The sequence below is a fragment of the Pinus tabuliformis genome, chromosome 6 (assembly GCF_031772625.1).
Source record: "Pinus tabuliformis cultivar Carrire ecotype Pingquan chromosome 6, CPIR1, whole genome shotgun sequence".
NCBI classification, from domain to species: Eukaryota; Viridiplantae; Streptophyta; class Pinopsida; order Pinales; family Pinaceae; genus Pinus; species Pinus tabuliformis.
In genome coordinates this window covers 23,724,445-23,748,048 of record NC_142292.1, presented here as the reverse complement: position 1 = coordinate 23,748,048, position 23,604 = coordinate 23,724,445, and positions in this window count along the sequence as shown.

The window sequence follows — 23,604 nt, the reverse complement described above, 5'->3', positions numbered from 1 at the left end:
TTTTCAATACTCAGAAACATATACGCTACTTCAGTTAAGTGAACCAGCGTGTACACGCTACTGTGTCTAAAGCAACCAGCGTATAACCAGAAAACTTATGATTCAGTTAGTTTATCTTCTGTAAAGGCATCAGGACATTATTAACCATATTAAAGATAAACATATGCAGTATAACAGAACAGATCATCACACAAAAGCCACACACATGAACACCATGATATAAGGTGGAAACCCAATGTGGGTGAAAACCACCTGCTGCAAGTCGTCTCTATCTTTCTTTAATAAGAAACTTCAGTTTACAATCTTTTGTACTGGTGCAGCCTTATACCAGTATGCAGGCTACAACCTTCTCTCGTTTTCCAAACTCTCCTGGAAGGGAGCTCCAACCCCCTTTTGCTCTTGTACTAGCTAGGATACTAGTACATAGGTGCTGGCCTACAATCTTCTTTCCTTCAGGTACCACTTTTCATCAATTTTCAGACTGGATACTCCTGAAGTACAACATTTCAATCTGAAGACCACGATTCATTCACTTTTCATAGCAAATCATAGAAGCACAAAACAACCAATACTAGCATCATCAAACTTTGAATCACTGAACCACTGAAACCCTGTCAACACCCAGTCACCAGAACACAGAGCAAACTACAGAACCCTGCAATAACAGACAGACCCAACTACAACCCAAAAATCAAGCTTCAAAAGATATACGCTACTTCAATGAAACAAACCCGCGTATACACGCGCTTTTACCGAAGCCAACCTGCGTACAGATCTAAAAATAATTTCTCATAACTTGCAGCTGTACCAGTCATTAGTCATACTCAGAACATAACATTGCGTCATTATGCAGATCTAAAAATATGCGTAATCAACCATATACTGATAGTTCATTTCAAACAATTTGATCCCGATCTATTCTTTCATCAACCGATGTGATCTCTCCTTAGCTCAGATCAAGCAATGTAGCATCAACCCAGAACCTGCATACTAGATCTCTTTCTTCATTAGATATTCAAGACTTTTTCAATGCACTAGCCTAATGATCTTCTTCTCCTTATATAGCATTAGGCCCTCCTCAATACCACGAGCCAAAACCATAGTAATACAATACCATCAACTTCAAAACTCGGGATCAACACAACTGTCGAGATACCTTGGTCCAAAAACATAGGCTCAAGTACCGAGGACTAACTACCACAGACCAAAGGGAAGCTTCTCGACATGTACGCTCTTTTCTATTCATGAAACTGCGTGTATACGCGACTTCGTATATAGCAAGACTGCGTATCCGCGACTTAGTATATAGCATACCGGCGTGTATACGCATCTTGGGCTTAATGAACCTGCGTATATGAAATTTCTCTTCATTCTTGTAGTCTGGACTGAGATCTGTCATCAAAGAGAGTTGACATCAAGGACAACACCTGTACCGTAGCGCCACACCTGTGCCAAAATTCCAACAATCTCCCCCTTTGGACTTGATGGCAACCCCAAGATCCTTAGAATCATTCTCCCCCTTTGTCATCAAGGTCAAAGGGCTGTGCTCCCCCTGTGAATGTGCTGATATCTCTGCTCTATTGTGCTGAACATGCTCCCCCTAACTGAAGGCAAGATCTGCAAAAGATGTTCTTCAAAAAGAAACAAGCCTTATACATCATAAAGGACCTTCCTATCACCAAAAGACTCAATACATACATCCATACTCCCAACCAAGATGGGATACATCAGAAATTTACGTATAACAACCAATTACATTACATCATTCATCCCAGGCATAGTGGGGAAATCAACATAGGTCGTTACATGACCTTGACCCCATAGAAGAGATATCACAAAAAAAAGATACATGACATAGAGACGAAAGAACTAGACTTATGAAAGTCACAAGCAGCATCTGATAATCATCTTTTTAGATCAGCAACCAAGATTTCCTTCTGTGCTCCTTCTTCAACAATAGTTGTGAACTAGGACCAAAAGCATCTAAATGCCAACAATGCTTTATTAGACTTTACGCCGCTCCCCCTGAAACTGTGCCTGTTGCTCCCCCTGAAACTGTGCCTGAAGGACTCTGTCATACCCATCTTAGACTTTCTCCAATCAGAATCTGCCCTTGCTGTTCAGAACTCCATATACGCGACTTCACCTACATAAATCAGCGTATGTACCCGGATATCCCTTATACAATGCGCGTATACCAACTTTTCTTTAGAACAGACAAGCTTCAACAGCAGGATGAAGCATCAACTACTCCCAGCTTCTGTCTGAGGTATTCAAAAGTCTCCCTGGGCAGTGGTTTTGTGAGAATATCAGCAACTTGTTCTTTAGAAGGAACATACTCCAACTTGACCTTTTGTTAAAGCACTTGTTCCCGGAGGAAGTGATACTTGATTGGTATGTGCTTGGTCTTTGAATGCATGAATGGATTATTTGAAATGCTGATTGCACTTGTATTATCACATAAGATAGAGACAGGTGGAGTGCAAGTGATTTGAAAATATTGCAAGGTCTGCATCATCCAAAGAAGTTGTGTGCAACAAGATGCCGTAGCCACATATTCTGCTTCAGCTGTAGATAAAGCAATCGAACTCTGTTTCTTGCTGAACCAAGATACTAATCTGGAACCCATGAAGAATGCACCACCACTCGTGCTTTTCCTGTCATCCACACTTCCGGCCCAATCTGCATCTGTGTAAGCATGAAGAGTGAGATCTGTATCTCTAGGATACCATAGGCCATAGTTTTGAGTCCCTTGAAGATACTTGAAGATTCTTTTGACTGCCTAAAGATGAGTTTCCTTTGGGTTGGCTTGAAATCTTCCAACAATTCCTACTGCATGCATAATGTCTGGTCGGGTACCTGTCAAATAAATCAAACTCCCAATCATGGATCTATAAGTTGGTTGATGAACTGCTGTTGATTCATCATTTGTACTGAGGCTGCATCCTGTAACCATGGGAGTACATACTGGCTTTGAATCTTCCATGCCATACTTCTTCAAGATCTGCTTGAGGTACTTGGTTTGAGACAAGAAAATACCTCCTTCATTTTGTTGGATTTGCAATCCAAGAAAGTATGTCAATTCTCCAAGTAATGACATTTCAAATTCTTTCTACATAACCACGGCAAAGTTTTGACTCATAGCCTCTTCATTTCTGCCAAAGATAATATCATCTACATACACAACAAGTATTAGCAATTTGTTATTTTCAACTTTCATATAGAGATTGCTATCTGCTGCTCCTTTTGAAAAGCCTTGTTGGTGAAGATATTTGTCCAACCGATAGTACCAAGCCCTTGGAGCTTGTTTGAGACCATAGAGAGCCTTTTTCAATCTGCATACAAGGTTTGGATCATTCCCAAGAATGAAACCATCTGGCTGCTCAATGTATACTTCTTCTTCTAAGTCTCCATTCAGAAAGGCTGATTTCACGTCCATTTGAAATACCTTGAAGTTTTGAAAACTTGAGAGAGCAAGGAACATTCGGATGGCCTCAAGTCTTGCAACAGGGGCAAAGGTCTCTTCAAAATCTATTCCTTCTTGCTGTGCATACCCTTTACAAACAAGTCTGGCCTTGTTTCTAATTACTTCTCCATTTTCATTCAATTTATTTTTGAAGACCCATTTTGTCCCTATGACATTCTTATCTTTTGGTCTAGGAACCAATTCCCAAGTGTTGTTCTTTTCGATTTGCTCAAGTTCTTCATCCATTGCTTTGACCCAACATTCATCTTTGCATGCCTCTTTCACATTTTTTGGTTCAGTGGAAGAGAGTAATGCCAAATAGCTTGAAGCTTCTGCAATTGTTCTTCTTGTTTGTACTCCTGCTTCTTTCTGTCCCACAATCTGAGATTCTGGATGATTCTTCTGGACATATCTGGATGGAGTCTTCTCTTCTATTCTTGTCTACTCCTCTGGTTCTTCTTGAGGTTCTTCTTCTTCTTGAGGTTCTTCTTCATTATTTTGTCTTTGAGGGTAGCCTTCATCTTCTTCGATGTCTTCATGATGAACTTGCCTAGGAATGTATCCCTTCTCATCAACCACAACATCAATGCTGTCAACAATTCTGCCAAGTCTTTTATTGTAGCACTTGTATGTTTTGCTATCTGGAGAATAACCAAGAAGAATGCCTTCGTCTGCTCTTGGTTCAAGTTTGCCAAGTTTCTCATCAGTATTCTTAATATAACATTTGATCCCAAAGATTTTGAAGTGCTTCACCGAAGGAGTCTTACCACACCAGAGCTCATGAGGAGTTTGAGTGCTGTTTACTCGGACATTTGTTTAGTTCAGAATAATAACCGCAGCATGTGTAGCTTCACCCCAGAAAGTTGCGGGAGTACCTGATTCATCAAGCATAGCACGAGCCATTTGTTGGATTGTTCTGTTCATTCTTTCCACAACTCCATTTTGCTGAGGAGTTCTAGCTGTAGAGAATTCTCTTCTTATCCCATGTTCTTCACAGAAATCGAAAAATTCATTTGAGGTAAACTCCCCACCTCTGTCAGATCTGAGGCACTTAATCTTGTGTCCTGATTCATTTTCAGCCAAGGCTTTGAAGGATTTGAATTTTTCGAATGCTTCATCTTTGTGCTTCATAAGTCCTAACCAGACAAACCTGGAGAAATCGTCAATGAATAATATCAAATATTCTTCTCCTCAAGGTGTTCTTTTTCTGAATGGAACACATGTATCTGTATGTACTAGCTCAAGAGGCATGCTAGCTGATCCTTCCTTCTCAGGAAAATTAGTTCTGGTTTCCTTTCCAAACTGACATGATTTGCATATGGTGTTGTCTGGAATTTTGATATCTGGAAGATCACGAACTGCCTGATATTTGCATGCTTTCCTTATTTGTGGAAAGCTTAGATGCCTCAACCTCCGATGCCATAGCCAGTGTTCATCATTCTTTCTCAAATAACATTATTGTTGTCTTTCTTCAAATATGTATAGATTATTTGGAGTCCTTCTTCCTTTAATCACTGTTTCACCTGTATCAAGATCACGAACACAACATCCATTTGATCTAAATATTACCTCTGTTCCTTGATCGCACATCTGACTGACACTCAGAAGATTATGCTTCAATCCATCAACATACAGAACATTTCCAGCTTTGACCTTCTCTTTCAACGGAGCAACGCCTTTTCCTTTTATGGCTGCAGAGATATCGTTTCCAAAAGAAACTTTCTTTCCCTTTTCTAATGCGGTATATGATTCAAGTTTTTCTTTGTCCCCTGTCATATGCTTCGAACATCCGCTGTCAATGTACCATAGAATTTCTTGACCTTCTGCATAAAAGGCTATCCCACATCTTTCTGGTTGCGGTTCCTTTATTCTCCATGTTCTGACATTTGAGGTTTGTTCCTTCTGAGTTGTCTTCCAGAACCTGGTCCTGCATTCAGAGTCTTCATGACCAAAGTTATTACAAATAGAGCATTCAACTTCATTTTCAAGAACCGAAAAGTTGTTATAAGTCCTTTTCATGGTTCCAGTCATACTTCTTTGCTTTTGATCTTCTCTAGTCATGATTGTCTTGTAGGCAACACATTGAGCTGCTTTGTGACCGAAGTTATGGCAAGAAAAGCATTGGCCATTAAAGAAATTTCTCCGATAATCAGATCTATCATCCAACCGACTGTAGCTTCTATTGACATCCATTCTTGGGGCATATTGGGAAGATTTTACCTGTGGCTGATTGTAGCTTTTGTTTGTCCTTAAGGCCGCTTGTCCCCGAAGTTCTTGATAGTCTTTATTTGTTCTTGAAGTAAACTGTCCCTGATTCACCTGATGAATTTTATTTCATCTTTGTTCGCTCCTCCTTGCTGCATCAAGATAACTTTTAGAGGTAGAAGCTTGAGATGTTTCTCCATTATATCCCAGACCTGTCTTGATCAGAGGAGAACGCTGCACATTGATAATCTCATCCAAGGTTTCAGATCCTTTAACAAATTTAAGATTAATTGCTTTTGTTTTCTCAATCTCCTTTCTAAGACAAACAATCTCACATTCCAATTTTTCAAGATTTTTTTCCTTTTCTGCCAGTTGACATTGTAGAGAATCAATAATAGCACTTTTCTCTTCTAAGCAAACTTTGAGATTATTCATTTCTTCATAAAAGCCTTCTACATCTATAGCATCCATGTAGTCATAATCTTCAAAAGCCATTAAAAGTTTATATCTATAACCCTGTTCATCTTCGTTACTATTTGAAAGACCATCACTATCTTCATGAGTGTAATAGCTTTTCTTCTTTTCATTATGTTTCTTGTTCCATTTAACAGGTTCCTTTCCCTTGTCATTCTTATCTTTGTGAGGACATTTGGCAGTGTAATGACCTACTCTTCCACAAGCAAAGCATTTAAAAGGTAACTTACCTCTGAACCTTCCAGAACCCCTTTGAAGATTTCTGACAAAATTTGATTCTTCTTCTTCATCTTCTGGCACGTGACTTGCTTCATAATAATCTTCTTTGCCTGAAGCCTTGAAAGCAGCTTCTCTTCTATCTGATGGACCTCCTTTTCTCATTTCATAAGCAGTTAGAATTCCGAGAAGCTGAGACATAGTAAGAATTCGTAGATTTTCCTTTTCTTCTATTGCAGACACTTTAGATTCAAATTTGGGGGACAATGATCTTAGAACCTTTTCAACCACAATAGCCTCTTTTATTTCTTCACCCAAGTTTTTCATGCAATTAACAATCTCATCTACCCTAAGGAAATAGTTAGCCACACTTTCATCATTATACATTCTGAGAGTCTCATACTTAATCCTGAGAGTTTGAAGTTTAGCACGCTTTACCTGTTCGTCTCCTTCATAGCTCGTGACAATTTTGTCCCATATTTCTTTTGCAGATTTATAGTGCATTACTTTCATGAATTCCGATTGTGATATACATCCTAATAAGGTACTGAGTGCTTTTGCATTTGTTTCATACTTCTTTTTCTCGGCTGCATCTGTAGGAGTAGCTGAAGGAAAAGCGTAGCCTGTCTCTACAATTTCCCAAACCTCTGTACCAAGAGATTGAAGATAGGCAGTAACTCTTACCTTCCAATAATTGAAGTTTTTCCCATCAAAAACCGGTGGCCTGATTGATGCTTCTCTCTCGTAGTTGCTCATGATGAACGATCTACCTTCAAGCGATCAAGCTTCTCTGAAGGACCTGCTCCGATACCAATTGTTGAAAATAATACTGAGAGGGGGGGTGAATTAGTATTATCAGATCAATAAAACTTTTTCAATACTCAGAAACATATACGCTACTTCAGTTAAGTGAACCAGCGTGTACACGCTACTGTGTCTAAAGCAACCAGCGTATAACCAGAAAAATTATGATTCAGTTAGTTTATCTTCTGTAAAGGCATTAGGACATTATTAACCATATTAAAGATAAACAGATGCAGTATAACAGAACAAATCATCACACAAAAGCCACACACATGAACACCATGATATAAGGTGGAAACCCAATGTGGGTGAAAACCACCTGCTGCAAGTCATCTCTATCTTTCTTTAATAAGAAACTTCAGTTTACAATCTTTTGTACTGGTGCAGCCTTATACCAGTACGCAGGCTACAACCTGCAGAAGGCTACAACCTTCTCTCGTTTTCCAAACTCTCCTGGAAGGGAGCTCCAACCCCCTTTTGCTCTTGTACTAGCTAGGATACTAGTACGTAGGTGTTGGCCTACAATCTTCTTTCCTTCAGGTACCACTTTTCATCAATTTTCAGACTGGATACTCCTGAAGTACAACATTTCAATCTGAAGACCACGATTCATTCACTTTTCATAGCAAATCATAGAAGCACAAAACAACCAATACTAGCATCATCAAAATTTGAATCATTGAACCACTAAAACCCTGTCAACACCCAGTCACCAGAACACAGAGCAGACTACAGAACCCTGCAATAACAGACAGACCCAACTACAACCCAAAAATCAAGCTTCAAAAGATATACGCTACTTCAATGAAACAAACCCGCGTATACACGCGCTTTTACCGAAGCCAACCTGCGTACAGATCTAAAAATAATTTCTCATAACTTGCAGTTGTACCAGTCATCAGTCATACTCAGAACATAACATTGCGTCAGTATGCAGATCTAAAAATATGCATAATCAACCATATACCGATAGTTCATTTCAAACAATTTGATCCTGATCTATCCTTTCATCAACCGATGTGATCTCTCCTTAGCTCAGATCAAGCAATGTAGCATCAACCCAGAACCTGCATACTAGATCTCTTTCTTCATTAGATATTCAAGACTTTTTCAATGCACTAGCCTAATGATCTTCTTCTCCTTATATAGCATTAGGCCCTCCTCAATACCACGAGCCAAAACCATAGTAATACAATACCATCAACTTCAAAACTCAGGATCAACACGACTGTCGAGATACCTTGGTCCAAAAACATAGGCTCAAGTACCGAGGACTAACTACCACGGACCAAAGGGAAGCTTCTCGACATGTACGCTCTTTTCTGTTCATGAAAATGTGTGTATACGCGACTTCGTATATAGCAAGACTGCGTATCCGCGACTTAGTATATAGCGTACCGGCGTGTATACGCATCTTGGGCTTAATGAACCTGCGTATATGAAATTTCTCTTCATTCTTGTAGTCTGGACTGAGATCTGTCATCAAAGAGAGTTGCCATCAAGGACAACACCTGTACCGTAGCGCCACACCTGTGCCAAAATGCCAACACCAACTCCTAAGTGTTATTCTTTTCAATATTCTCAAGTTCTTCATTCATGGCCTTGACCCAGCATTCATCTTTGCATGCTTCGCTTACATTTCGTGGTTCAGTGGAGGAGAGCAATGCTAGATAGCTTGAAGCTTTTGAAATAGTTCTTCTTGTTTGTACACCTGCCTCTTTCTGCCCCAAAATTTGAGTTTCTGGATGAGTCTTCTGAACGTACCTAGATAGAGTCTTTTCTTCTACCCTTATCTGTTCTTTTGGTGCCTCATAGGTTTCTTCTTCATCACAATTCTGATTTGATGTTGAAGGATAGTCCTCATCATCTTCGAAATCTTTGGATTTTACCTGCCTAGAAATATTTCCTTCTTCATCAACCACTACATAAATACTTTCAACAATTTTTCCAAGTCTTTTATTTTAACACTTATATCCTTTGTTGTGGGGAGAGTAACCAAGGAGAATTTCTTCATCTGCTCTAGTTTCAAACTTGCCAAGGTTTTCATCAATATTTTTGATGTAACATTTGCTTCCAAAAATTTTGAAGTATTTTATTGTAGGAGTCTTACCATACCAAAGTTCATGAGGAGTCTGAGTGTTTTTTACCCAGACATTTGTCTTGTTGAGAATAGTAACAGCAGCAAATGCAGCTTCACCCAAAAAAGTTGCAGGAATTCTAGATTCATCAAGCATAGCACGAGCCATTTATTGAACTGTTCTGTTCATCCTTTCTACTACTCCATTTTGCTGAGCAGTCCTTGCCGTAGAGAATTCCCTTCTTATTCCATGTTCTTCACAAAAATCGAAGAATTCATCCGAGGTAAATTCCCCTCCTCGATCAGACTTGAGGCATTTGATTCTGCGATCTGATTCATTTTCAACCAAGGCTTTGAATGCTTTGAACTTTCGAAAGCTTCGTCTTTATGCTTCATGAGTCCTATCCAACACATCCTAGAAAAGTCGTCAATGAACAATATGAAGTATTCTTCTCCTCTAGGTGACCTTTTCCTAGATGGACCACATACATCTGTATGGACAAGTTCAAGTGGCTTACTTGTTGATCCTTCCTTCTCAAGGGAATTAGTTCTGGTTTGCCTACCAAACTGACATGATTTGCATATAGTATTGTTTGGAATTCTGATGTCAGGGAGATCACGAACTGCCTGATATTTGCATGCTTTCCTTATCTGAGAGAAGCTTAGATGCCCCAATCTTCTGTGCCATAGCCAGTGTTCATCATTCTTGCTTAGATAGCATTGTTGTTGTCCTCCCTTGAGTATGTATAAATTATTTGGAGTTCTTATGCTTTTGATCACTATTTCTCCTGTATCAAGCTCACGAACAATACATCCATTTGATCAAAATATTACCTCATTTCCTTGATCACACATTTGACTGACACTCAATAGATTATGTTTTAAGCCATCAACATACATAACATTTCCAGCTTTGACTTTTATTTTCAAAATAACAGAACCTTTACCTTTTATGAATGCAGGGGTGTCATTTCCAAATGAGGCCTTCCTTTCCTTTTCAAAGGCACTATATGACTGAAGTTTTTCTTTATCACATGTCATATGTTTTGAGTAACCACTGTCGATGTACCACTGATTTTCCTGTCCTTCTGCATATAAGGCTATACCACATCTTTCTGGTTGTGGTTCTTTCTTCCTCCATGTTTTGGGACTCAGTGAAGCTTTCTCCTTCTGAGTTGTTTGCCGAAACCTACTCCTGCATTCAAAATCTTCATGACTGAAGTTGTTACAAATAGAATATTCTATTTCATTTTCAAGAGCATAAAATTTATTGTAGGTTCTTTTCATGATTCCAGTCACACTACTTTGATTTTGTGCTTCTCTAGTCATTATGGTCTTGTAGGCAACACATTGAGCTGCTTTGTGTCCAAATTTATAAAAAGAGAAACATTGGCCATTGAAGAAATTCCTGCGATTATCAAACCTTCCGTCCAGGTGATTGTAATTTCCATAGCCATTCGATCTTGAGGCAAATTGAGAATGATTTACCTGCGGTTGGTTGTAGCTTCTATTCATCTTTGAAGTAGATTGTCCCCAATGTACTTGGTGATCTCTGTTCATCCTTGAGGTAGATTGACCCTGATTTACCTGGTGATCTGCTTTATGCCTTTGCTGTCAATTGTCAACATGTTCACTTCTCCTTGCTGCATCAAGATAACTTTTGGAGGTGGATGGCTTTTGTGCTTGAGGTGCTTCTTCATTATATCCAAGACCTGTCTTGATTAGTGGAGAACACTGCACTTTGATAATCTCATCTAAAGTTTCAGATCTTTTAGCAAATATAAGATTAAGAGCTTTTGTTTTCTCAATATCTTTTCTAAGTCCCACAATTTCACATTCTAACTTTTCATTGTGTTTTTCCCTTTCAGCAAGTTGGAATGTCAGAGTATCTATGATCATACTCTTTTCTTCTAAACAAATTTTAAGTTTAGAAATTTCTTCATAGAGATTATTTTCATCTATAGCATCCAAGAAATCATCATCTTCAAAAGCCATCAAAAGTCTATAATCATTACATTTTTCATCTTCATCACTAATTGAAAATCCATCACTGTCTTCATGTGTATAATAGCTCTTCTTACTTACATTCTGTTTTCTGTTCCATCTAACTGGTTCCTTACCTTTATCAAGCATATCTTTATGAGGACACTTGGTTGCATAGTGACTGACTCTTCCACAAGCAAAGCATTTGAAAGGTAGCTTACCTCTGAATCTTCCAGAACCCCGTTGAAGGTTCTTGAAAAAGTTTGGTTCTTCCTCTCCTTCTGAAATCTGTCCTGACTCATTGTCATCTCCTTTTCCTAAAGCTTTGAATGTAGCTTCTCTCCTGTCTGATGGTCCCCCTTTTCTCATTTCAAAAGCAGTTAAGATTCTGTGCAATTGTGACATGGTAATGCTCTATAGATTCTCCTTTTCTTCTATGGAAGAAACTTTTGATTCAAACTTAGAAGACAAAGATCTTAGAACCTTTTCAACCAAGGTAACTTCTTTTATTTCTTCACCCAAGTTTTTCATACAATTAACAATCTCATCTATACGTAAGAAATAATTAGCCACACTTTCATCATTGTGCATTCTAAGATTTTCATATTGAATTCTGAGAGTTTGTAGTTTTGCACGTTTTACCTGATCGTCTCCTTCATAGCTCATAACAATCTTGTCCCATATTTCTTTTGCGGTTTTGAGCTGCATAACCTTGATGAATTGTGATTGAGATAAACTCGCTAATATAGTATTGACAACCTTTGAATTTGTTTCATACTGCTTCTTACCATTCGTATCTGTAGGAGTTGCTGATGGAAATGTGTATCCTGTTTCCACGATATCCCAAACTTTTGTACCAAGAGATTGAAGATAGGTTGTGATTCTTACCTTCTAATAGACGAAGTTTCTTCCATCAAAGATTGGTGACCTGATAGATGCCTCCTTTTCATAGATGCTCATGATGATAGATCTTCCTTCAAGCGATCAAGCTTCTTCTAAAGTACCTACTCTGATACCAATTGTTGGAAATAATACTTGGGGGGGGTGAATCAATATTATCAGGTCAATTACTTTTCTATTTCACAATCATATTTGTATACACTACTTCATCTATGGGAAACTCCATATATACGCTACTATGTCTAAAGCAACCAGCGTATATCAGAAAACTTAAGATTCATTAAATGTTGATCTTTAATTAGTGCATCAAGACTTCATTAATCATAAGAACAGTAAACAGGAGCAGTAAAATAGAATAGATCATCACACACATGGACACAAGATATAAGGTGGAAACCCAATGTGGGTGAAAACCACCTGCTACAATTCGTCTCTATCTTCTTTTATTAAGAAACTCCTTTTTACAATATCTTTGTACTGGTGTAGTCTTATACTAGTACGTAGGCTTCTACCTGCAGAAGGCTACAACCTTCTCTCGTTCTCCAGCTTCTCCTAGAAGGGAGCTACAACCCCCTTAGCTCTTGTGTTAGCTGATATATTAGTACGTAGGTGCTGACCTACAGAAGGCTACAACCTTCTCTTTCTTCCAGGGATCACGTTTCATAAATTTTCATACATGATCCATCAATAAAACTAATCAAACATCAAATATATCTGCATCAACCAATCTCCTTTTCTTCAATCAAAACTGAATCAAACAATTACTTCTCTGAATGTTGTAACCAGAATACATTAACAGTAACCAAAAACCAATCCTGAACCCAGAACACTACAGCAATAAATAGAAGCAGCTAAAACATATTTCATGAGATGTACGCTACTTCAATATGTAGAAACCTGAAAGCATACACTGCTATATTAAGGCCATCCAGTGTATACGTTGTTTTGACTTACTGATCTAGCGTGTATATGCGCCTCTGATGTGCTGAACCTGCATACAGATCTATAAAAGATAATTTACCCTTTTCACTTATTCAAACATTAGTTATACCCACATTCTCAGATTTATAGATCAAATCATGCGTCAAATATAACAGATCAAAGTCACACAAAGATACTACTATTCAAGCCTTAAGATCTTGACCCATCAATAGAACTTATCCATCTTTTACTGCTCAAGTTCCTCCTTGGTTCAGATCCAGCAATGCACCATAACCCAATTCTAGATCTTGCTCTTCATAAGATATTCAATGCTTGAGTGAATGCCCTTGCCAAATGATCTCCTTCCCTTTTTATAGTCTTAGGCCTTACTCAATACCACAGTCCAAAACCATAAAGAATCAATACCATGGACCCAATACCTGGGTTCAACACTTCAGACAAGATACCATGGTCCAAAACCATAGGTCCAAATACCAAGGACTCAATACCACGGACCAAAAATAAGTTTTCCCACATGTATGCGCTTTTCCTTGCATGAAAGTGCGTGCATATGTATACGCGCCTTTTGAACGTCTATCTCAAGTGTATACGCAACTTGGTTAAGAGGAACCTGTGTATATATCTTTTTCCTTCATTCTGAGAGCCTGAATTGTGATCTGTCATCTAAGTGAGTTGCCCTCAAGGACAACACTTGTGTCATAGCACCAAACCTGTGTCATAATGCCAACAGAAGAAACCACTAGAGGGGTTGGTGATGAGGCAGAAGAAGAAGAAGAGTGAGTTGATTAATTAGTAATTTTTTTCTACAAAGCATGATTTAATTTAGTCACCAAAACTTCAAGCTTGTTAAATTGTTTTATAACATCTTCATCAAAATATGGATTGACAAGTTGATGTTTTGGGATATAAGGTTTCAAAATATTTTCATCAAAAACTGTCTCAGGAACAAAGCTTTTTGATTTGGTATGAAAAAGACTATGCTCAAAAGGTAAGTCAAATTCAATATCCTCTACAGTAATGAAACTTTCAGGGAGAGAATTAACTCTAGGTAGTGGATTATTGCTTGCTTGACTCTTAATAAAACTCTTTTTCCTGATAAGTTTCCTGGATGGGCTCTAGTGTGTATCTTTATAGGAGCCAGATCTTCAATAGATTATTTACAGATATAAATATGTACAAAATTTGGGTGGAAAAACAGCCTTAATAACATCTATTTCACAACCACACACTAGAAATAGCTTTGAGCTTTGAAAGAAATATTTACCAGGGAAAAACACAATTTATATCAAATTTGTTTGACTATCCCCCGTATGGTCACCAATATGTTAGCACTCTGTAATTTCCCAAGGTTGTGGAGAGAAACCCAGAGGTGACCACAAAACCACTTGCAAATCTAGTATTTATCCCTTTCAGCTTCAAAGGGGGATCTCTCTTTCTGTTTACATTTCTATTTTAAGATATTAGGCTAGTTATTTAGTTTTGGGTTTGTTTTTTTAAATATTTGGTTGAAAATTGTAGGGAAATTCCATTGGCCATGGAGTCATGAGTCTCAGGGTGATCAAATACAAAATTGACAGAACAAATGTAATAGGGCAAGGTAGGAAAGCTTTTGGATCTTTAGAGCATCTGTGGAGTGAATGGGATGAAAATATTTAGATTAAATTAAATATAGAGCATGCTAGGATGAATTATATAATTAATAATAGAGTGAAAACATAATTACTGTTTATAATCCATAGCAGAGTGTATTTAAACAAATTCAACCCTTAATCTTCTTTAAACAATAGAGATAGAAAAACATATGGAAAACTGGGAAAATAACAATTTCACATGAGAGGAGACATCACCAATTACCTAACACGGGAATCTTGGAAAAAACTTTTTGTATTAATGAAATTGATCACTTCGGTACATGCACAAATTACATCAAAAGGTTTTCTTTCTTCATACAAGTTCCAACCTTTTCTAAGTCTTATTTTTGAATATTTATAGAAAACTATTACATCTCAGATCAGATTTCAAAATAAAATATATTTACAAAATAATATTTGTTAAAGACACAAATATTTTAGATATAGAACAAGAAAAATAGGGAAATATGATGCACCATGGTGCGTTGTTGAGGTTATGTATGAACCTAGTGATGGTTGTAGCTATTTCACTACAAATGTTGTTCCTCTAGTGCTGAAAATTTTGTGCTTTAGTTACACTTCACTCGATCAACTCTAGGAACAGGTCCCACCTTTCTTCACTTGGGATAGAAAAGTTAACCATATTTCTAAATCTTTCATCCACTTCAGTGTAAGTGTCAAAAGTTGGCTTATTGACAAAAAAGTGGTGGATTTCGTGCGGAATATTCAAATCAAATTGTATTCCCTATATGAATGCTTCTCCACTAATAACTCCTTTAGCCTTTACAAACTTAGAAGCATCTACACCTATGTTGCACAGATGTTCTTGGTAGTTTTCTAAAGGAATCAATTTTCCATTAGAATTTCTCAGAGTAGGTAAACCCTTTTCCTACAACAGTGTGAATTTTCTATTGAACCTTCTGACCTACAACTCAAGGTCTTTGCATTTCTTCTCCATCTATATCATCAAATTTCTTTTTTTTTAATACCCTCTTAACTGCCATGACTACTTTTGTCCTATCTGGAATGTTCAGGTCTTATAGTTCCTCCTTGGTCTTCAAATTCAATAGCTTCATAATATTTTGTGTCTCTTCTGATCTATGCTCCAAATGTGCCTTTGTGTTCTGTATTGTTGTTTTAACTCTTTGCACAAGTTATTCCTACTCAAAGTTATCTAAATTGAAGGCCACATATATGTTATATTGGCATTTGTATTCTTCCAAATGTTGTTCTTAGCCTCTACCAACATCTGAATGACAAAGGACTAGTCTTCATATTTCTGTATCTGCTAGATGAGCTTGTAATTTTTTTGCATTTCTGACAAATAAGCATTGTCAGTTTTCAACTTATTATGCTCCATCCAAGTTAATGTTGCTAACAATTTCTCTTTCTTGGACTGAACTAATGACAGTTCATCCAAAGCTGTGGTAAGCTCTTTTTTAGACTCTGAAGTTGTGGTCTTTTTTGTACTTGTGCCTGATGTATATGCTCATGCTGCTTCCCACTGTTATTTTTGTTTCAACAATGCTTCCATGTCCTTCTCCATCTTTTGTATCTATGCATTCTACTCAACCATTATAGTAAATAATTTTTCTTTCTCCATTTCCATAATAGTAACTTATTTATCTTGAGGATGTTATGTGGATAGTAGATTTAGTTGTTTCTTAAAACTTGAATGTCTATCTCCTTGCTCTTTATGAGCTTTTCTGCTACTTTGATATCCTTAGGGTCATGTCCTAGCTTTATGATCAAATATTATAGATATTTGTGTAGAAAATCTGTGTAGGTTAACCCGATAATGCAATATAAACCAAAGCAGAATACTATAACCTGCTTCTATTATCAATTTGTGGAAGCTTAAAGATCGAGCTGAACAATATAACCAGAAGAAGAAGAATCAATCGCACAATACACATGAAAATACTTTGGGGAAAGCCTCAGCTAAAAACCCCACACTATTATATTATCATACATGGTGGAAATACATAGGAATTATGCAAAGCCTTAGCTCTCACAACTAGCCAGCTCTTAGTACAATCCTCACAGATGCTCACAGGAAATCTTGGCTTCTCTCCAACCTTCCTCTCTTCCCTCCAAGCTCCTATTTCCTTGTGATGATCCTTCTAGATTATCTTCTCATTACCAAGTGGAAAACTTATCCTCCAAAACTGCTGAAGGATAAATCTGACTGCATGCATGAGTTTTATCCATGAGAAAACACATGCAACTGATAGTACATTGTCCTTGACTTTAATCTCAACTCAGTCTTTCTCAGAATAGACATGCATGAGTTTTTGATGAGGGAATCTTCAGTTAACTAGAGTAGCACTATTTGAGTTCATGCATGCATCCACTAACTGTTAACTCACAATTAGTTCCTCAAACAGTTTGGAACTAATTTAACTGGACTTAACTCAGTAAACTAAGTTAACTAATTACAACTCAAGTATAACTCAATCTTATCTCCTTAATTTAATGGATAACTCTTGCATGACTTCATAAAGACTTCTAACTTGAATTTCTCCAACTAATTAATTTAAAATTAATTAATTAATTATTTCCAAGTAGTTGTTAAGACTAAATTCAATTTTAATTCATAATTTAGTTCAAGGACAAATTAAATTGGAATATTCTTGTTGTCATATTTCAACACTCCCTCTCAACAAGAAAGGGACTATCTGCCACCCTAATCCTGTCTCTATGGAACTCGAATTTACACTTTGACAATGCCTTTGTCAAAATGTCAGCATCTTGCTCCTCTGTCGAAATATGTTGCAGCAACATGATCCTCTCGACCTATGAAAAGCCACGGGAAACAAATCTTGCCTTATGCTTCTCCACACTACCATCGGTAGCTTGCTTTACCTTGTAAAGCCAACGGGAACTCACAATTGACTTGTTCTCCGGTCTCAGAACCACGTCCCAAACATTGTTACGAACTATGGATTCATACTCCTCCACCATAGCATCATCCCAAATCGGTTGTTGCACTGCTTCCTCAAAGGAAGATGGCTCGGTCTCAACACATTCCCGACCAAGGGCCATGTATCCAGTGTACCTTTCAGGTGACCTCCTCTATCTGTGCTGAGAAGATGGTTCTCCCACATTCTCTCTCGCATCCTCCAACAATCTGTCATCTTCTCTTGTGTGCTTCTGTCCATCTCTGGAAGAATCTGCTTGAGTGGATGTCTTGACTCCTAGAACCTCTGCATGTGGCTACTCTGCATCAGTCTGATGCTCCTCCTCCTTAGGAACCAACAGTTCCTCTATAGCATGTATTTGGAGCTCCCTCTCAAGGGAAACTCGCACGGCCTTCTGCTCATCAAACTTGAGATCTCTGCGAACCACTGTCCTCCGACTGGTAGGCAAGTACACTCGATAGTTGTGAGGTGTATCAGTGTACCTGAAAAGTATCCCCAACTTTGTTGTCTTCCAAAGCTTCTTTCGTGCATCATTTGTCACATGGAAATATACCGATGAGCCAAAGATCCTGAAGTGACCCACATCTAGTCTCTTACCAGAGAAAGATTCCTCTAGTGTCTTCATCCCAAGTATGCAATGCAGGCTTCTATTCTACAAATAGACTGTTGTGTTGCATGCCTCAGCCCATAAGTGAAGTGGTAAGCCTTGGTTATGCAGCATTTCCCGTGCTGCCCCTACAATATTTTTGTTCTTCCTCTCTACCACCCCATTCTGTTGTGGGTTATGAGATTCCGTCAACTCTCGTTTAATTCCTTCCCCTGCATAGAAGTCCTTAAACTCTTGAGAGACATATTCTCCAAAGTTTTCTCTTCTCAAGGCCTTGATCTTATTCCCTAACTCTTTCTCGACCAAAGCTTTGAACTCACAAAAAAACTGTGAAAGTTTGGTCCTTCTTCTGCATGAAATAAATCCAGCATTTACGAGAATAGTCATCAATGAAAATCACATAATACCTTTGCTTCACTGTGGATGCCATCAAGAATGATCCACACAAATCAGTATGAACTCACTCTAAGATAGCCTCTGCTTGACTGTCTCGATCATGAAAGGAAGACTTGGTGTACTTTCCCAAGGTACAACCTTTGCATGTGTCAACTTGCTCAAGTTTACCTTTGGGAAGTCCTGTAGATATCTATTGCATTATCTTCAAAGCCCATTATGCAAATGGCCTAAACGTCTGTGCCACAACTCGCCAATGTCTTGGCTTTGCACCAATTCTACTTTTGTACTCAATGTTGCACAATCATCTACCTCTAGTTTATAGAGATTCTTCACCTGAATCCCTATCCTCTTGGTCTAACCCATGGCTATGTGCCCTAGTAACGCCTTTCCTTTACTAAAGAAAACATCATAGCCTTTTTCCTCCAACATCACGACTGATACCAAGTTCTTCTTCAGTCCAGGCACATACATAACATATTTCAAGGTGAGAGGAGCTCCATGCTCCCTCTGAAAAGCAACCGTGCCCACTCCTGAAATACTATACCTTCCGTCGTCACCCATCTCTATGCACATCTTGCGGTCTTTCTCCTCCAAGGCACTAAATAAATTTTTATCACCGATCATGTAGAATGAAGCTCCACTTTCAAGATACCAGACACAACCCATCATCGATGACACCATGCATGCGATGAGGGTAAAGTCCATTTCGAACTGAGAGGCTAATGCCTCACCTTCCTATCCTTCTGAGGATCCCTTCTTCGACTTCTTCGATGGGCAATTAGTCGCATAATGTCCCATCTTGTGACAATTAAAGCATATTACTTTAGACATGTCACCCTTCTTCCCTCCATGAGAAGAATTCGATTTGAAATGGGAATCCTTCCACTTCCCTTTCCTTGCCTTACTTGCTAAGGCCAAATTTTCTTCATCGTCATTCTTGTATGAAGAACCATCTCGTGTGCTCTTTTTGATCTCCTCCTGCATAAGATTTGACCACAGTCGTTCCCAATCTGGCAGTTTCTCCCTTCCATTCACAGAGTCTTGGTAGCTATTTAAACTCTTTGGAAGGCCAAGGAGAGTGAGTTGGTGAGCTCAAGTATTGTAGCAATAATGCTACAACTCCTGGGGCTTCTTGTCTCTCATTTTATCAACCCGGTAGTTCGTACAAACTTGGAAGCGACGGTGCTATATGCACAAGTACTAGCTCTTGTCGCAGCTGTCACTTGGTCAGCTGGCACAAGTCCTCTAGGGCTCAAGCCAACTTCTATAGGCTCTCAGAAGAAGCTTGCTAATTGATGGACGAAAGCTAATCTCAAAGGAAAGCTACTTTAATTGACAAAAATGAACCGAAAGCAAATCAAAGCATGTAAACCTAGGAAACCCTAATTTAACTAGTCTGATCTCTACAATGCAAGGAATGTAAATGCAACTTCTACCAATGCTGTCATTACCTCTAATAAATGAAAATGCATGGATCTAAACTACTTGCATCATGAAAGTTATGTTTTTGTATTTTTCCTTTAAGTGTGTGGAATGATTGTGATCTTGTGCTAACTAGGGTTTGGTTGTGCAGATGGGATGGAGAAGGAAGGAAAGCGTGGGACAGGTTGGGGAGGCTAGGAGAGGTCCCTAGGGATCCTTAGCATCCATCCACAGAGGTTCCTTGCATTCAGATGCTCAGCAACTGAGAGAGTGGCCTCCTACAGGATGCCTGCAGAGGATCCTACAGGATACTCTATTTTCTACAGGATGTCTACAAATGGCTACAGGATGACCTACCGTGAGTGTTTGGAGTGATGGAGGAGTAATGGAATGGTAGGGGGAGATGTGTGAGGTAGGAATAAGGCTGGTGATGGCTTTAGAAGTGAAAGAATAGGATGGGAAGTGAGTGTAGGGAGTAGGTTGGAAGGTAAAGGGCTATGTCAACGAAAGGGCTAGAGAATGGAAGTACGTGAGAAGTGAAAGACTTTGGGAGATAACAGAGCGGAGCAGGGGTCAAAGATATGTCTGCATGCGTGATCAAGATGGAGGACGAAGTGATGGGACGAGAGAGAGCAGTGTAAGTGAAACAAATGCTTATGACTGTCACTCAACCAAAAATGCATTAACCTAAACTACCTGTGCTTGTAAATTCAATGAGCAGCAATCTAAACGCGAAGGAGAATGTGCATGAAGCTGTGGTAAGGGAGTGTGGTGCAGGTGTGAATCATGTGGAAGCATCTAACATAACGTGACTGTGTTTGCAGCAATCATGGAATAAAGAAATGCGTATTTTTGGTGGTTAGTCATGGGCTTCACTCCAATCCCAGATGAGACGGCAGTGAGCCTTAACAACCTTTTTGTTGGAGCTCCAATCGATTATATCTATCCTCTGCTACACTAAGCAAGTGGAAACAAATTCACCATAAGCAACTCCTATCTAACTCATGAAAAAGACCAACTCAACAACCTGTAATTCGAATTACATGTGCAAATGAAAAGCTCAAAGTGCTGAAATGAAATGGAAACAACACTACAGCAGAGGGGATCTATGGCTCTCAGGTTGGGCCCTAACCTGAGAGCTATAGTCTCCTTAAGAAAAACTCAGAACTAGATCAGAATCTGCCTTCTTTATTCATAATCTGATATCATGCCAAATTGGCTTACAAAAAGGAACGAAAACTGAGCTGTGCTCCAAAATTACAATAGCAATATGAGAGTTTCAACAACCTATCTAAGGCTAAGGCCTCTATACTTATACAAAAACGATGATCCAACAAGTGTCCTTGATTTTAGGAGCTCGGCTGTCCAACTAGAGTTTAACTGCTGATCCTATAGGACGGTCATAACTGTTGTTCCTGTAGAGCAGTTTATAACTGTTGTTCCTGTAGAACAGCTGGCTGCTTTTAAGCTCGGAGGGGAGATGGATTAGAGCTCGGAGTTCTTGGTGGGAATCACGAGGGATGTCCCTAGAACCGTGGACATCCTCTCCTAAAAACCCGCAGTGCCACCTCATTGTCTCCTTATCTCCTTTTTCGTTGTCTTTTGCTCCCTTTTAATGCCAAAACTTGGAATCATAATGCATTAGTCACGTAGAGAGAGTGCCTACCCTTCTTCCTACAAACAACATGAATAAAATAAGAAATGCATGCATAAGCAATAAAAAATGAATGGTTTGAGCAAGTAGAATAGGCCAAAATGAGCCCAAATTGTACCAAAATTGGGGCTCATCATCACCCCCCAGCTGAACCATTTGCTCATCCCTGATCAACCTTGCTCCTGCTCCTTGTCCTTGGCCGAGGACTCGGGACCGGAACAGGCTCTTTCTTTTCTGCTTTTGATGGCCCTGCCTTCTCTGCCCCTGGTGGTGATGAGGGTGATGCTTCCTTCCCCTTTTCTATTTCCTTGAGTCGGGCTTCGGAAGGCGACTGGCCTATCTTTCGTGTCCAGGAAGTTATTTTTGGGCTCCCCTTTTCAGGGGTGGCTGATGTTTTAGAGGGGGTCCTTGCACTGGGTGAAGTAGGGACATCCCCTGAAGTGGTTTGGCTGCTGGGTGGAGGCTGTGGCTTGTCTGTGGTCATCCTCTTGCTTCTCCTGGCTTCAGGTGGTAGAGGGGTCTCCCTCTCCCTTTTCTCTTTCGGTTTTGGAGGTGTGCTGAGGGCAGCCAGTGCCACTGCTGCCTCCTTTTCGAGAATTCCAGCCTTCTCTTTCTTGTGTTTTGCTCTCTCGGAGCTCCTTGTAGAGGGCCTCTCCTTTTTAGATTTCGGGCTTCCTGTGGAAGACCCTGCTTTGCCCGCTTCCGGGCCTCCTGTAGAAGATTCTTTCTTTGTCTTCGGACTCTCTATAGGAGGCTGTTTCTCAATGACCTTCGGGCCTCTTGTAGAAGCCCCTCTTTCCAATCTCGGGCTTCTTGTAGAAGCCCCTGTCTCTGTCTTCGGGCTTCCTGTAGAAGCCTGTGGTTGCACTTTCGGGCTTCCTGTAGAAGCCTCTTTCTCTGTTTTTGGGCCTCCTGTAGAAGCCTGTTTTCCAATGATTTTCGGGCTTCCTGTAGAAGCCTTGGTCATTGCTCTTGGGCTTCCTGTAGAAGCCTGCTCCTTACTGATCTTCGGGCTTCCTGTAGAAGCCTTTGTCTTTGTTTTCGGGCTTCCTGTAGAAGCCTGTTTTTGTGTTTTCGGGCTTCCTGTAGGAGCCTGTGTTTGCGTTCCTGCAGATGCAACTCTCGCCACCTTTTCTTGCTTGGCTGCATGAATTTTGCTTTTGGCTTTGACTGCAGGAGCTGACGAGGTGCTTGGGCTGGCAGGGACCACCTCAGTTTTGACTGCCCTGCTTTTCAACCTCTTTTCCCTTGCTGACAGGATGGGGGTTTCCTCTTTTGCTCTGTCATCCTTTCCCTCCTCCTTCTCCTTTCGTTCTTTCTTCTGTGTTGGAGTCGGGACCTTTTGGCTTTTCCCTTTCTTACTCTTGGCTACGGGCTCTTCTTCTTCACCGCTAGAGAACCCCGTTTCTTCAAGCAACATTTTTATGTCCCCTTCCCTTGTTAAGTTCCTAAATGATTCCCATGCGAGGGGGACTTTATACGAGTGGAGAGCATCCTCCACAAGCAATTTTATCAACCCATGATGGGCTATCTGATCAGGGATTCCGTCCTTGAGCTTTGTAGAGCACTCCATCAAGGACTGCAGTAAAAAGTAAGGAATGCTCAGCCTCTGTGCTGCAGGGAGGTCAATCTGGTGTCTTAGTTCATTGAGCAGCCTGAAGTGATACGCATATATGATGCTGTAACGACCCTCACAGGTGATATATTTCATAATTTGCAAACTGACTTCATTCCATGGTGGCAACAGGCTTGTCCTTTTCACCCCATTTTTTTCCTCTGTGAATGCTTCTTCAGGTGGGAAGAACTCTTTCTTTGCTTGCTGGCTCTGCTTCCGCTCTTCTTTATCCCACGGCAGACCCATGGGTAGTTCTGTGATTCGACTTATATGCTCTGGGGTGAGTTGGAG